General features: G+C 44.7%; 1 long non-coding RNA gene across 1 annotated transcript in view; it reads left to right on the top strand.

Annotated features, from left to right (window-relative positions):
• Positions 1–229: 229 nt before the first annotated feature.
• Positions 230–17,021, top strand: part of LOC123388867 — a 28,043-nt gene continuing 11,251 nt past the window's right edge. Inside the window, exons 1-3 of the long non-coding RNA XR_006603390.1 lie at positions 230–328; positions 9,440–9,633; positions 14,239–14,379. This is a non-coding gene — a long non-coding RNA (uncharacterized LOC123388867). The remainder of the gene's footprint in view (positions 329–9,439; positions 9,634–14,238; positions 14,380–17,021) is intronic.

Below are 17,021 nucleotides of genomic sequence, written 5' to 3' on the forward strand. Positions count from 1 at the left end.
TGCATGGGTCCATAATACATATAAAGGGGATGGGCAGCATCAGTGGGGCAGGTGTGGTAGGCGGGCCCATAGTAAACGTAAAGTGGGCAGGGCAGCATCAGTGGGGCAGGCGTGGGGGGCAGGCCCTTTGTGCACGTCAAGGGGGCGGGGCACCAAAGCACAGTAGAGGCTGGGACACAGGGCAACAGTGGAGCCACAGCAGCAGTGGTAAAGAGGGTTGTGTGGGGCATATAGCAGGGTGGCAAGGGTACATGTGTCGGGCAGCAAGATGGTGGCAGCGTGAGGGGGCCAAGGGGATGGGCGTGCAAAGCAGTAATGCGTGTGGCCGGTGAGGCAATGGAACAGGGGGGGGGGGGGGGGGAAGCAGCTACTTGGTCGTGGTGGGTGGAGGAGAGGGACCAGCCTGGCATCAGTGGGGCATCAGTGTCATGGTCTGGTGGGCAAGGCTGCTAAACTCCATGGGGGCAAGGAGGTGGCAGAGAGGCTAGTACAGTCTAACGGTTCTAACTGGCGGGGCCAGTGGGGCAGGGAGTGGGGGTGTCATCAGGCAGCACTGGTACAGGGAGGGGAAGCTTCTTGTGGTAAGGGGAAGCTGCATGACACCCGAGTAGGGCAGCCGTGTGGCACCTGTGGGGGGATGGAATATAGGCGGCAGGGCGGCATAGGGAGTGTGGGACCAGCCCTGAGGCAGCAGCACAGCGACAGCTTGGCTGGTTTATTGGGCCTGCTCATAGTGCATGCCAACAAGGTGGGGCAGTGAAGCACAGCAGAGGCTGTGGGCACAGGACAGAAGTGGCCCAGCAGTAAGGGGGCCTGGGAGGGCACAGCAGGGTGGCAGGGGTGCATTTTTGGGGGGCAGGAAGCTGGCAGTAGCGTGGGGTGTGCTGTACATACTGGGCAGCCAGGAGGCATTGGAGTGGGGGAGGGGAGTAGCTAGGCGGTAGTGTCGCTTGGGCCTGGGCAGGACTAGCTGGATATAAACGGACACCAATATCATGGTGTGGTGGGTCAGGCAGCGAGCAAGGGCCACGCTTTGCTGGGCTTGGTGCATGTCTACAGGGTGGCACCACTGATAGCAGATGCAGCGGGGACCCAGGATAGCAGTGGAAAGGAAATGGTGGTGGTTGTAAGTGGGGGCACTGTGGACGGGGTTGCAGCGTGGTGGGAGCGACTCATGTTGTGGGGGCAGCCTGGTGGTACCAGTGTGGGGAAGGTGGAGTGGGACTCATGGGATGGCAGCAGCGCGGGAACAGGGGTAGAAAATCACGAAGGCTCTGGAGTGGGGGGCAGGGTTCGCACTAGGTAGTAGCTGCAGGAAGGGGTGGCTAGAACAGCACGGGGGCAGCGTGGCAGGTGAGGCAGGCATGCAAGTCAAAGGGCAGGGCTGCATAGGGCTGGGATACGAAGACCAGCAGCAACAGGACACAGGGCAGCAGCAGGACATAGGGCAAGAGTGGGACACAGGATGGCAGCAGATAAGAAGCAGGGTGGCGGTAAGGGGGCAATGATAGTGAAGGCATGGTTTTGGTAGTGGGGGTGTGGGGCACCCAGCAGGGTAGAGGTGCGGGGAGAGCACAGAGGGATGGTAGCAGCAATGTGGTGGGGCAGCAGGACAGTAATGAGCATGCTGGTGGGCAGGATGGGACAGTGTGGCTGCACAGGTGCATGCGGGGTGGCAGGCAGGTGGTGGCGTGGGGAGAAGGGGGGATGGAACCAACTGGGAGGCAGTGGCACAGCAACTGCACAGGAAGGGCATGAAGGGCGGGGTAGGGCCTTAATGCATGTCAGTGGGGACTGGACAGTGAAGGTCAGCAGTGGCCTGGGGCACAGGGCAGAAGCTTAGCAACAGCAGCGGTGGTGATGTGGGCAGAATGAGGGGTGTGCTGCAGACGGCAGGGTCATGAGGCAGGGGCACCCAGGAAGTAGCACTGGGAGAAGGCTGGGATGAGTGGGGGGGCAGCAGCAGGTCAACGGGGAGGGAATCTGGAGGCACTGGAGCAGGGATGGGGGGCCAACAGGCGTTAACATTTCGGGGGTGTTTGGTGGGACTAGCAGGGCAAGAGCATCAGGTTAATATCTGTGTGGGCAGGGCAGGGGCTATCCACAGTTGCGGCAGCAAGGGGACAGTATGCAGTGAAGAAATGGCAGTGGGGGGCAGTGAGACAGCAGTGACTTGAGAAAGGCAGTGACTTAAGGAAGTGCAGTTGGATGGCAGCCAATATGGAGGTGAAGCGGGGAGGGATTTGCCCGGATGTGGTTGGGAGGGACCAGCAGGACAGCAGCTGCCTGGCAATGGCATGGCATGGCTTGGGGGCAGGGGGCGGGGTGGTGGAGATGGGCAGGAACAGCTGGGTGACCACAGTAGCAGTGGTGTTGTTGTTGGAAACACTGGCACCAGACCAGTAGAAGCACTGGAGAGTGGTGCAGCAGGGTGGCAGAGTTCTGGGAGTGCACAAGGGAGTGGTAGGGGCACTGGGGGTGACAGAGCAGGGAATCAGTTGCAGCACACAGGGCAGCAGGGCAGCTATGGTGAGGGTTAGCTGTTGTGTTACAAAGGGGCACTGCTGTGGAGTAGCAGAGTGGAGGGTGGCAGCACTGGTGGCAGTGGCCTGTCAGCCATGGGGGGTGGAAGGGATGGAGGTGGGTGTGTGAGGTGCAGCAGGGTGGCAGTGGGGGGATGGCACAGGGGGGTGGCCATGGTTTGGGGTGTGGGGACCAGCCAGGCAGCAGAAGCACAGATGGGGGGGGCAGTGATTTGGTAGCAGCACTATCAAATGCTTTTTCTCCATATATTGAGATGGTCCTATGATGTTGATCCTTCATTTTGTGAATGCGGCACATTAGTATGATATGTGTGATGATTTTTTTAAAACTTGATACCAGATTTATTTTAAGCTATTAACAAGAAATAATGAATATTTCAGAGGTTATATCTCAAATCTTTGAAAATCATATGAGAGAATAAGTGTGAATAACAGCCTCTTCTCTGTATGGCTTTGTAACACCAATTGCCCCTTCATTTTTTAAAAAATTAAATTAATTTATTTATTTTCAGAAAAACAGTATTCATTATTTTTTCACCACACCCAGTGCTCCATGCAATGCAATCCGTGCCCTCTGTAATACCCACAGCCTAGTACCCCAACCTCCCACCCCCACCACTTCAAACCCCTCAGATTGTTTTACAGAGTCCATGTGTGATGATTTTTATGTCTATGTTCATGAGAGATACTTGTCTGACATTTTCTTGGGGCACACTGGGATGTTTTGATAAGGGCCATGCTGGACTCATAAAATGAGGCAGGGAGCATTCCTTCCTCTTGTTTTTCTGGCAGAGTTGGAGAAGGATTGGTATTTTTTTTTTTTTTTTTCCTGTGGATGATTCATAGAATTCACTGGTGAAACCATGGGGTCCTGGAATTTGCTTGTTGGAAGTTTTTGGTTTCTTATTTAATCTCCCTACTGGTCATTGGTTTGTTCAGAATTTCTGTTTCTTCAAGATTCAGTCTTGGAAAGTTGTATGTTTCTGGGAATGTATCCTTTTCTTTTGGATTATCCAGCTTGTTGGGTTGTAATTGTTCATAAGACTTTCTTATGAGCCTTTACATATCTATGGTATCAGGGAATATCTCTTTCATTTCTGAGGATGAGTCCTCTTTCTTTTTTCTTAGCTTGAGTCTGGCTGGGACTCTGTCAGCTTTGTTCTTTTCAAAGAACCAGCTCTTTGTTGATCTTTCTTCCTTCCTTTCTTTCTTTCTTTCTTTCTTAATATTTCTGTTGACTTTTTAGTCTGTATTTCACTTATTTCAGTTCTGATGTGTTCCTTCCTTTGTTCTACAAACATTGGACTTCATTTGTGCTTTTTATGTTTCCTTGAGTTATCAAGTTAGGTTGTTTATTTGAGATGTTTCTTGTTTCTTGAGTTAGGCCTGTATTATAAACTTCCCTCTTCGAACCACTTTTTTTTTTTTTTTTTAAGTTAGCTCTAAGGGGTGCCTGTGTTAGGGTGTTAGGGCTGCCTGTTAGGCATTGGACTTTGGCTTAGGTCATGAATTTAGGGTCCTGGAATTGAGCACTGCATCAGCTCTCTGGTTAGCATGGGGAGCCACTTTCACCCTCTTCTGCTGCCTGCTACTCCTTCCACTTTGCTCAGTCTCTCTCTCTTTCCCTCTGTGTCAAATAAATAAATGACGTCTTCAAAAACTTAAAACAATCTTTATGCCCAGTGTGGGGTTGAAACTCAAAACCACAAGATCAAGAGTCACAGTGCTTCACTGACTAATCGGGTGCCCCATTTTAGAACCTGTGTTTTACTGCATTCCATAACTTTTGTTTGATTGTATTATTTTTTCATTTCCCTCAAAGTATTTCTGTGTTCCTATTTCAGTTTGCCCATGAATTCAATTGGTTGTTCAGTAGCATGTTGTTTAGTCTCTGTGTTTATGAATTTCCAGTTTTCTTCTTGTAATTGATTTTTCTAGTTCTATGCCACTGTGTTTGGAAAAAATGGTCGATTTGGTTTTCACTCATCATTTGGGAAAATCTTAGGCTTCTGGAGTTTATTGACTTGTCTTGTGGCCTCACATATGACCTATGGTGGAGAATGTTCTAGGTTCACTTGAGAGGAGTGCATTCCATGTGCTGCTTTTGGATGGAGGGTTCTGTGTGTATCTGTCAAGTCCATCTAAGTAACAGGTTGTCTGAGGCTAATGTTTCCTTTGTGATCTTCTGTCTGGATGGTGTATCATTGAGAGAAGTGTGAGGTATTAAAGTTCCCTATGGTATTAGTGCTGATTACTTCTCGTAGGTCTGTTCATATATGCTCTACATATTTAGTTGTTCCACTGCTGGGTGGGTAAATATTTTAAAATATTGCATCATCTTACTGCATTGATTCCATTATCAGTTTCTAGTGCCCTTCATTGGCTCTTGTTACAGTGTCTGGATTTTTTTTTTTCTTTCTCCATTGGACTGAAAAACAGAAGATCATCTGTTAGCTCTGCAGTCATGAGCATAGCACAGCCCTGCTCTAAGTCTGGTTTTCTTTATTTTCCTATATAAATAAAACAATAAATTCTTCTCCCAGGACCATATCCTGACTCCAATAAGAAAGTATGTATAAAAGTGCTTTGTAGACTAGGAGATACTGCCCAATAATGAAAATGATTATGCAACCACCAAATGTTCAAGATTAGACTTTTTAAGACATATTTATTTATTGTAGAGACAGAAAGAGATTGCATGCACAAGCATATGCTAGAGAGAGGAGGGTCAGAGGGAGAGAGGGAATCCTCCAGCAGCGTACCCATTGAGTGTGGAGCCTGGTGTGGGGCTCTCTCCTAGAAGTTGGGAACTTGATTTGAGCCCAAATCAAGAGTCAGCTGCTTAATGACCGTGCCACCCAGATACCCCCAGAATAAGATTTTTAAAAACATTTTTGAGGGCCTACTCTCATATGTATTATTCTAAGTGACCTCTATTTCATTCAAATCTAAAAACTGTTATTAAATTAAAAATAGAAGCTGTTCTAAAAGCAAATATTCATAATATCCTCAGAGGTGGGGAAACAGGCAGAAAATAGGTTAAGAAGGACACTGGGGTGGTTTAGTTGTTGAAGCTTGCCGTTGACTCAGGACATAATCCCAGGTTCCTGGGATCAAACCCCAGTTCAGACTCCCTGCTCAGTGGGGAGTCTTCTTCTCCATCTCCCTCTGTCCCTCCCCCTGCTTATATCCCCCCCTTTCTGTCTCTCAAATAAATAATTAAATTAAAAAGGCAAGTTATTTTCTCAGTGTCATGATAAATATTAGAACTAGATACAGTCCTGAATGTGTTACCCTGAAGAATGTGTTCTTTCTTTTGTACATTTACCAAAAAATACCTAGCCCTCAAAATACCATAGATTAAATTAGTTTCCCCTTTCTCCATACACTGAGTATCGGAAGATGTGACAATTGCAGGACCCTGGCTGTCAGGGTTGGTGGAGTGTGTGACTCTTGATCTCCAGGTTACAAGTTTGAGTCATATTGGGGGTACAGATTACTTAATTGAAAAAAAAAAAAGATGCTAAATTTGGATTTGTTTTCTTTTTTCCTTTTGACACCTTCACCCATTTCTCCCAGCTCCAACCCCAAACTTCTGCCAGACCCCATCTGTTCTGTCTGTGAGCTCACATTTTTGGTTTGGTTTTGTTTTAAAGTTCTACATGTAAGTGATTTCTAGTATTTGTCTTTCTGTCTGGCCTGTTTTATTTAGCATAATGCCTTCAAGGGCCACCATGTTGTAAATCAAAAGATTGCATACTTTATTATGGCTGAGTAGGATTCCACTCAGTTTATCGACCACAGTTTCTTTATTCATTCATCCACTGATGGCATTTAGGTTGTTTCTTTATTTTCACTGTTGTAAATAATCCTGCAGTGTACACAGGGGTGAATATACCTTTGTGAATTAGTAATTTCATTCCCTTCATATAAATACTCAGAAAGGGAAATGCTGGTTCCTTTGGTTGCTCTATTTCCAATTTTTTTGAGGAACTTCCATACTGTTTTCCATAATGGCCATACCCATTTATAGTCCCCATAATGATGGACTAGAGTTTTCCTCTACACCACATCTTTGCCAAAACTTGCTATTTCTCCTGTTTTTGATAGCAGCCCTTCTGACAGGTATGAAGTAGGGCCTCATTATGGTTTGATTTGCATTTCCCTGATGATTAATTATGAGCATCTTTCCATGTTCAAGTAGAACATCTATATGTCTTCTTTAGGATAATGTCTATTTGGAACTTCTCCTGATGCACTAGATAACTTGTGGTGTTTTTGATGTTTTTGGTGCTTTTGTGTGCTTTGTTTTCTTTTGTTTTGTTGTTGAGTGGCATGAGTTCTTTATATTTTGAATAGTAACCCCTTACCCGATATATAATTTACAAATGTTTTACCTTAAGTTACCATTTTATTTTGTTGATGGTTTCCTTTGTTGTTTGGATGTTTTATAGTTACATGTAGGCCCACACTTTGCCTCTTTGTTTATTTTTACTTTTGTGTCCGCTTAAAAGCACCACTACTAAGACCTTTCATCAAGGACCATTCCAAACCCTGGGTTTTCTGCTACAAGTTTTATAGTTCCAGGACTTATATTCAATTGTTTGACACATTTTGAGTTAATTTTTGTGTATGGTGTAAGAGAATGGGGTAGTTTTGTTCTTTTGCATGTGGCTCTCCAGTGTTCCCAGCACCATTGATGAAAGAGACACTTTTCCCCCCCTTGTTTATTCTTAGCTCCTTTGTCATAAGTTCCCAGAACATAGATGTGTGTGTTTAATTTTGGGCTCTCTCCTGTCACCTGGTGATGTGTTTGTCTGTTATTATGACAATGATAGTTTGTTTTGATTACTCTAGCTTTGTCATTAGTCTGAAATGAGCAAGCACGATGCCTTTAGTGTGGTTCTTCTTTCTCTAGATTGTTCTGGTACTCAGAGTCTTTTGTGGAATCATACAAATGTTTAGAAACTTTCTTCTCTTTCTGTGAAAAATGTCCTTAGAATTTTGACATGAATTGTAATGAAACTGTAGATGGCTTAGAGAAGTATGTACATTTTACCATTATTAATTTTTCTCACCCATGAATATGCGGTGTCTCTTGGTTTATGTGTGTTGCCTTCAGTTTCTTTCCTTCCCGTCTTGTCGTTTTCATCATACAAGATTTTACATCTTGGTGAAGTATATTCCTGGGTGTTTCATTCTTTTTCATGTAACTTCAGGTGGGATGATCTTCCTAATTTATTTTCTGATGATTCGTTATTAGCATATAGAAACAGCAGATTTTGGGGTAGTGATATTTTATCCTCCCCCTTTACTGAATTTAGTCATAGTTTGAACAATTTTTCACTGGCTTCTTTTAGGTTTTCCTTATATTCTATATTATCTGCAAATAGTGACCATTTTACTTCTTTCTTTCCACTTTTGATGCCTTCTGATTAACTTCTTGCAAAATTGTTCTACCTTGGATTTTCAATATTGTGTTCAACAAGAGTGGCAAGGAAAGATCGGCAATGTTCTAACTTAGGTGATCTTAGACGAAATAGAAAGAGCAAAAACTTTTCACTATCGGATGTTACATAATCTGTGTGGTTGTCATATATGGCCTTTTAAAAAAAGATTTATTTTATTTTATTTTATTGATTTGATTTAATTTAATTTAATTTTTATTTATTTGATTTATTTATTATTTATTTATTTTAAATTTTTAAAATTAAATTAATTTATTTATTTTCAGAAAAACGGTATTCATTATTTTTGCACCACACCCAGTGCTCCATGCAATCCATGCCCTCTATAATACCACCCCCTGGTACCCCCCACCTCCCACCCTCCTGCCACTTCAAACCCCTCAGTTGTGTTCCAGAGTCCATAGTCTTTCATGATTCACCTCCCCTTCCAATTACCCCAACTCCCTTCTCCTCTCTAACACCCCTTGTCCTCCATGATATTTGTTATGCTCCACAAATAAGTGAAACCATATGATAGTTGACTCTCTCTGCTTGACTTATTTCACTCAGCATAATCTCTTCCAGTCCCGTCCCTGTGATAATCCAGGACCCTGGGATAATGACCTGAGTTTAAGGCAGAGGCTTTAACCCCCTGAGCCACCCAGGCACCCCATATATTTCCTTTTCGGTATTGAGGTATATTCCTGCTCTACACACTGATGATAATTTTGATTGCAAACGGATATTAAAGTATGTCAAATTCTTTCCTGGATCCCAAGATAATCACATCATTTTTATTCTTTATTTTCTTAATATGCTTTGAAAAATGTGTACCTGTAAACCATCATTGCATTCCTGCAAGATCCCACTTGATCATAGTATATGATTTTCTCAGCATATTGGTGAACTTGAGTTGCTAGTATTTTGTTGAACATTTTTGCATCTATGGTCATCAGGGATATTGGACTGTAAGACTCTTGTCTGGGGGGGGTCCTCATTTATTTTTGCATTAGGGTTATGTTTGCCTCAGCAAATGAGTTTAGAAGCTTTCTCTTCTAGTTTTTGGAAAAGTGGGGAACAGAATGATATGAATCCTTCCCTGAATGGCAGAATTTAGCACGAAATGCATCTGGTTCTGGAAGTTGGTTTTTTGGGAGGTTTTAGATTGCTGATATGATGAGTATTTGGTGTTTTATGTAAGTATTGGATCACTAAAGATGAAACTGTTTTCCACATCTTGGTGGTGGAATGGATGGAAGGGAATGAGAGTCATGGGGGCCCAGCACTCAGAGGCTCCATCTGCCACTGTGGCTGTGCCATTCCTCTCAGATGCTGGCAGAGGAGGAGGACATGGCAGAAACACGGCAGCGTGGTGGTGGCAGGGTGGTGGGAATGTTGGGTTCAAGGGGATGATGAGACTGATGCATGGTCCTCCTGTCCCACCCACAGGATATCAGATCATCTACTGCCTAGCCAACAGCAACTCCAGCATGTTCACCACAGTGGAGATGGGTGCCATGGTGGGGCAATACACGGCCACTGAGCTGGCCCCAGAGTCAGCATACATCTTCAGACTGATGATCAAGATGAGGCAGGGCTTGGGGAGCCCCTAGAGGCCAACATCATCACCACTGACAAGCGTGGTAAGGCCACAGGCCCAGGTCCACTGTCCTGGTGACATGGGGGGAGGACAGCTGGGCCCAACTGGGAGCCACAAACTTGCTGGATCCACAGCTTCCTGGGGCAGAGCTTACAGGGGGTGGTGTGTCTACACACCACGATATTTACCATACTGGCAGGAATGTCCCTGGAGAGGAGGTTGTGTAACTGGATCAGGGTGGCTCTGAGTCACCATGTTGGAGGGAGGCTCCCTGAAGCCAGGTGATTTTTCTCTGATGATCAAAATGACATGACCAGCTGAGCCAGGGGTTCCAAAACACGTTTTCTACCAAGCAGTGCTAGGGAGATATGTCTTCATGGATGCTGCTTCTGTTCCAAGCACTGGTGAGGTGCTTATTGTTCATTGTCTTGGTTTCTCCTCACAAAATTATGGGGGATAAAAGGCTGTGAGGCCCAGTTTTATAGAAGATGTGGGGCATAAACAGATTCAGTCATTTTACCAGGGACACAGCTGTTGAGGCAGTGTCTGTGAAGACCCTCCACAGACACTGGCTCCCTGTTCCCACAGCAATCTGCTGTGGATTCCCATATCTGTGAGCCCCTGCTATGTCTTCCAACCTCATTCTGGGATCTGCATCAGTGGGTTCCCTTTCCAGGGCCACCCCAACCACTCTAGGTCTTTTTATGCCACCTGACCTTGGAGGGACCACAGGGATTCCAGCTTAGGCCTGAGTCAGGAAAAATCAGGGACAATATGGAGTGCATAGCAGGCACTGAACCCCCTCTCTGAGGCTGCCAGGAGCCTGGGTGGCTTTCAGGACAGTGTGATGCCTGCCAGTTTCTGTGACACAACCTGCCCTCATGCCTAGATCCCTTAGAGTTCTGGCTTCAGAATGTGTGGTTCAGGGACTGCATCCCTGTTCTCTCCACATCCAGAGAGCAGGCTGTGCATTGGTCTTGCTGATGTCACAGGGTAGCACACACAGGAAGTAGCTTGACCAGGCCTAACACAGGAGTGGAGTTGAGGGGAATATATGGCTCATTTATGTCCTGTGCTCTTGAATGGAGAGCACCATCCATGCCCCAGAGGTATCTTCCTGGACTTTGGAGAAAAATCAAAACAACAAAATGAAAGGATCCATGATACCTTTGGGCCTACTTACCTGCAGAGGTACTCTTGGTCTGTGGCTTGCTCATCAGTGTCAGAGCAGGGCTCTTACTGTAGCACAGGTAGGCTGACAACCAGGCTGACTACAGGGTGTCTGGAAATGTTGCCATCCTGGGAGAAACACATTTTATCACTACTCAAGTGTTGTTTGTGCTGTTGTGCTTAATCCTTCTCTGATTCAACTGCGTACCATGAGAGGCTGAGTGATATGCAAAGCCTGGACTGTAGATTGTGTTGGCTTCCCTATACATCTGTCCCTAGGGGTTATTTGGCTGCTGGGGAGGGGGCTGGGAGCAGGTATTTGGGTCTGATGTGCCTTGCTTCAGAAGTGCCCCCTGAGGTTGAGCAGTAAGGTGGGGGCTGTGGTCCTATCTGTCACTTGGGTCCACATTGGTCACCATGATGGTTGGGTTTATGGGAGTACAGTTCCAGCAAGCCAGAGTCTGTGGATCCTCAACTGCCTATTGACGATCTGTAACCAGGGCCTGGGGCACCAGAGCAGAGCCAGAGTTGCAGGGCCCAGGCATATGCTCATAGGAAAGGACTGGAGTCAGGGAGGGAGGTGGTCAGGCCCATGCAGCCACATCAGACAGCCAGATCACAGGGGGGCTGAAGACTGGCTCTGTACTCTGTGACACATTGGAGCGTTGGCATGTCTCAGGGCAAAAAGCACAAAGCGGGAATTCTGCCATCTCCACAATGCTGAAGTAGAATGTGTGGTGTGGAGCACAGTCAGGCACCTGGGTACAGTGTGTGTGTCTCCTAATCCAGTCTCCTTTTGAATGCCTCGGTCAGCACTTGGGTGTTGGGTGAAGGGAAGCTAGCTAGGGTACAGGAGTTCTTTCTGTGGAGGCTGGCAGGTGGAATGCTGCCTCGTGGCTTGGGTGGGCAGTGGGGATATAGACCAAAATATCCTGATAAGCAGTAAGGCTCAGGCTCTGTGCAAGGGGATTCTTGGAAGCTCCACAGAAGAAGAACCCCATCTGCATGTCCCTTCAGCTCTGCTCCCCCTGCACAAACCTTGGATGGGTGCAAGGAGGGAGTAAGGGTGGGAAGGAGTATATTTGCTCCTTCCACGCCTATGCAGGTTAACATCTTCCAAAGAGACCCATCAATGACATGGATCACAGAGGCTGAGTGGCATGGTGGAGACCAGGAGAGGGTGTGCTGCTCATCCAGGGGAGAAAGGGCTACACCTGCCTGACCATGATGGATACAAAGTGGGCACTGAACAGTTTTGTGGGCCTCAGGCAAGGCGGTGGGATGCATGGTGTCACCATCATCCAGGAAGCCTCCATGAACACTGTTGCAAATCCTTTACAACTCCTCTGGGTTTTTTCCTTGGGAGAAAATTCTAGAAGCAGAACTCTTAGCTCAGAATATATGAGTATGTTTGGCTTGAAGATACAGAAACTCATGGACAGGCCATGCCCTAGGGACTAGGATGCGTGTCTTGTGGCCTCTCTGCTTCCATGCTGATGTCTTGCCTTCAATGTTCAGTGAAAATATATCTCATTAAGCGTGTGTCCACAGGCCTTTCATTACTACTCTACCACTAAATACCTGTGACTTTACACGGTGATGTGTCTCATGAGGTCTTAGTGTCTGATCGTGAAAATCCTCAAACTCAACTGGGTACAGATTTACAGAACTTATGGAAAAGCTGCATTCAAGCCAAACAAGAATTAATAAGGGGGGGGACAGAGTGAGTTGAGGAAGATGAGCCTACCTTTGTTACTCTTCTTTGAAACATTGCTGGTTCTTTAATCTTTCTTCTTCCAGATTGAGGAAAATTGTATCTGAAAGTATCCATGATCTACAGAAATGTGATGAAATATTTCTGTGTGAACAAATGGGAGCATTTAACTTCTCTCCCTCTCTGAACCCTCCATCATTCAGAAACTCTCAGGGAGAATTCTTTCTTCCAAGGTACTTAGGATTATTAGCATAGGTTCATCACAAGTGCCTTTTTCTTGTAACAGGACACCACTGGAAACATTGGTTATTTTACCAGAGGATTGGGTGAAATGTCCAATTTGAGAGTAACGTGTATAAACTCAGATAATGACCAGACAATTTTCAGGAATTTAAGGGTGGCTTTGTGGAGCCCATTGACAATAGAGGCTTCACACCTTGATGTGAAGTTCACACAGTGCCCAGGAGCCTTGCCAGATGAGTTGGAAAAGTTACTTGTTGGCAGCTATAGGAATCTCAGGATATTTGGGGGACCTCACAAAGATAAATCAATCCAAATCGACAGGCATTGCAGTCATGTCTGATGAGAGCATCGTGCTTGGCTTTGGCTTGGACACACTACTGAAAGTTCACTCTAGAGATTCCTCATGAAAAGTTCCAGCACAGCAGGGTTTCAAAATCTGTATGGAATGATCCATCACTATGCCTGCCAGGCTGAGTTAGAATAGATGCTAATAAACCAAGTGTGCTTGCGGCTGCCTTCTTTCATCTAAAAAACCATCCCAAATCCGTTGAATTGAAATCCATCACCTATGTGGACTGGCACCCACTGTCACCACCGCCAGGCATTTCTGTGCCTCACAATGTGTCCTGTGAAGCTCTGAATCTATTTAATTCCCAATCGGGTTTGGGGACCTTACCTTGGAGGCTGGCAGTGTATTCTGTTTGGTAAAATCCTATCTGAACTATAGCCCAAATCCTCCCAGAATCCTCTAGAAGCTGGCTGTTGGAGGGCATGCCTGTTGGGTCAGTAGCATAAACACTGGTTAGGAGTGAAATAATTTTCAATCTCTTAGGTATACTTTACATTCATTTTGGATGGTGATTAGTTGTTGGTTTTTTATTTCTTTTTTTGAGTTCCAGGGTCCATGAGAGGCATGTCTTAGAAATGAAAGACCAGAGGCTCATTTCAGCCAAGTAGAGTTGTGAAAAAAGAAAGACTAACAGAGTCACTCATGTAGAGTAGAAAAGACACTGAGAAGGTAGAGTATATGCATATCTCCTATGGGAGTTCTGTGTCATTGAAGTTACGGGGTAGATTAATGAGAACGCTTGTCAAAAGTGAAAGAAGTTTCAAGGAGAAGTAAGCAACCCTAGGATGGTCATGCAAAATGGAGTTGAAATAGGGTTTCTACAGATCTCCTGTTCGGGTTCTTGGTGAATCAGGAACTTTACTTAGACTCTCGTCACTAGTTGGAAATGGTGAGAGACCTCTGGGCCATCACCTGGCAAACATCCTCCTGCTTGGGACTGGCATCGATATCATGGAACTCCTGGTAGCCAATTTACCATGCATGTATTATTTGAAGGTCTGCCAGAAGCAATGCTAAGTCTTTCACCAATTTCAGGTTCCTGTGGTTTTAGCATATCTGAGCTTGTGCTTTCAGTTGGAAGGGAGGAGCATGCTTTCAGTTTTGTATGACATTGTATCTTCTGGAGTATGGGTCCTGAGACCTCAGCTAAATGCTCTCTCTGTTTTTCACAGGTGGTGCTTCAAGGCTCAGGTGACTTGGCCTCCTTGGCAGCGTCCAATGTATCCAGCCTCTGTCTCTTCAGTGCAGATTCAAGTGCAGCACGTACAGGAGTGTGACCCCTGTCATCTCCCTGATGGAAGTGCATCACAGCAGTAAGTTGTCCTGGTTCTGAAATTTCAGCCTGGGTTGAGGTTCAGGGCTTGACTTGGGTGCCTCTTTTGCTGGCTTCTATCTTTCTTCTGGAGGCAAAGATACCATCTTCTTTTTGATTAAATTGAAGATGTACCCTTAACCAGAATATCTAGAGTTTCTTGCTTGGGGAAAATTATTTAGTGGCACATATGGAGAAGGTTCTGCAAGTCCCTTCTCCAAACAAAACATCTGAACTACAGGTTGCTTCTGTTAGCAGAATCCTGAGTTATTGCAGGGTTATCTTATAAATAGACATTCTCTCCAAAATAAATGTTTTCTGTCAACACATTCTTTTTAGGGCCAGTAAACTAGACTAAAAAATATTGGGCATTTTTACAAATGGATATCTGAGTGGATATGCTTTTTTTTTTTGAGGGGGAGGGGGGAGAGAGAGAGGGAGACACTGAGCAGGCACCGCACGCTTTGTAGAGCATGACACAGGGCTCAATCTCACAACGCTGGGATCATCATCTCAGCAAAAATCAAGAGGGTCAGTGAGAAGGTCACTCACATAGAGTAGAGAAGACATGAGGAGGTAGAGTGTTTGCACATCTCCTGTAGGAATTCCATATCACTGAAGATTCAGGGTAGATGAATTAGAACATATGTATTTTTTTCTCATGTTTTTTTTTTTTTTTTGTTTTGTTTTGTTTTTAATTTATTTTTTTTTATTTTCAGCATAACAGTATTCATTATTTTTGCACCACACCCAGTGCTCCATGCAATCCATGCCCTCTATAATACCCACCATCTGGTACCCCGACCTAAACCCTGCCCCTTCAAAACCCTCGGATTCTTTTTCAGAGTCCAAAGTCTCACATAGTTCAACTCCCCTTCCAATTTCCCCCAACTCACTTCTCCTCTCTATCTCCCGATGTCCTCCATGCTATTTGTTATGCTCCACAAATAAGTGAAACCATATGATAGTTGACTTTCTCTGCTTGACTTTTTTCACTCAACATAAAATCTTCCAGTGCCGTCCATGTTGCTACAAAAGTTGGGTATTCATCCTTTCTGATGGAGGCTCAATACTCCATAGTGGATATTGACCACATCTTCCTTATCCATTCGTCTGTTGAAGGGCATCTTGGTTCTTTTCACAGTTTGGCGACCATGCCCATTGGTGCTATAAACATTGGGGTACAGATGGTTCTTCTTTTCACACTACATCTGTATCTTTGGGGCAAATACCCATTAGTGCATTGGCAGGGTTATAGGGAAGTTCTATTTTTAATTTCCACACTGTTCTCCAAAGAGGCTGCACCAACTTGCATTCCCACCAACAGTGTAAGAGGGTTCCTTCCCCTTTCTCCATATCCCCTCCAAAATATGTTGTTTCCTGTCTTGCTAATTTTGACCATTCTAACTGGTGTAAGGTGAAATCTCAAGGTACTTTTAATTTGAATCTTCCTGATGGCTAGTGATGATGAACATTTTTTCATGTGTCTGATAGTCATTTGTATGTCTTCATTGGAGAAGTGTCTGTTCATACCTTCTACCTATTTTTTAATATGATTGTCTGTTTTTTGTGTGTGTTGAATTTGAGGAGTTCATTATAGATCCTGGATATCAACCTTTTTTCTGTACTGTCATTTTCAAATATCTTCTCCCATTTCATGGGGTGCCTCTTTGTTTTCTTGACTGTTTCCTTTGCTGTGCAGAAGCTTTTGATATTGATGATGTCCAGAAAGTTCAACTTTGCTTTTGTTTCCTTTGCCTTTGGAGACAAATCTTGGGAAAGAAGTTGCTGTGGCTGATATCGAAGAGATTACTGCCTATGTTCTCCTCTAGGATTATGATGGATTCCTTTCTCACTTTGAGGTCTTTTTTCCATTTTTTGAGTTTATCTTTGTGTATGGTGTAAGAGAGTGGTCAAAATTCATTCTTCTACATATAGCTGTCCAGTTTTCCCAGCACCACTTATTGAAGAGACTATTTTCCATGGTATATTTTTTACTGTTTTGTCAAAGATTATTTGCCCATAGACTTGAGGGTCCACATCTGGGCTCTCTACTCTGTTCCACTGGTCTATGTGTCTGTTTTTATGGCAGTACCATGCTGTCTTGCTGACCACAGCTTTGTAATAAAGCTTGAAATCAGGTAACGTGATGCCTCCAGTTTTATTTCTGTTTTTCAACATTTCCTTGGAGATTTGGGGTCTCTTCTGATTCCATACAAATTTCTGGATTATTTGCTCCAGCTCTTGGAAGAATACTGGTGGAATTTTGATCAGAATGGCATTAAAAGTATAGATTGCTCTAAGCAGTATAGACATTTTAACAATGTTTATTCTTCCAATCTAAGAGCATAGAATGGTCTTCCATCTTTTTGTGTCTTCTTCGATTTCCTTCAAAAGTGTTCTGTAGTTCCTCAAGTACAGATCCTTTAACTCTGTGGTTAGGTGTATTCCCAGGTATCTTATGGTTCTTGGTGCTATAGTAAATTGAATCAATTCTCTAATTTCCATTTCTGTATTTTCATTGTTAGTGTATAAGAAAGCCACTGATTACTGCTCATTGACTTTGTATCCTGCCACATTGCTGAATTGCTGTATGAGCTCTAGTAGTTTGGGGGTGGAGTCTTTTGGGTTTTCCATATAAAG

The sequence above is a fragment of the Mustela putorius genome, unplaced genomic scaffold (genome assembly GCF_011764305.1).
Source record: "Mustela putorius furo isolate JIRA1106 unplaced genomic scaffold, ASM1176430v1.1 tig00003914_pilon_pilon_pilon, whole genome shotgun sequence".
Classification (NCBI taxonomy): domain Eukaryota; kingdom Metazoa; phylum Chordata; class Mammalia; order Carnivora; family Mustelidae; genus Mustela; species Mustela putorius.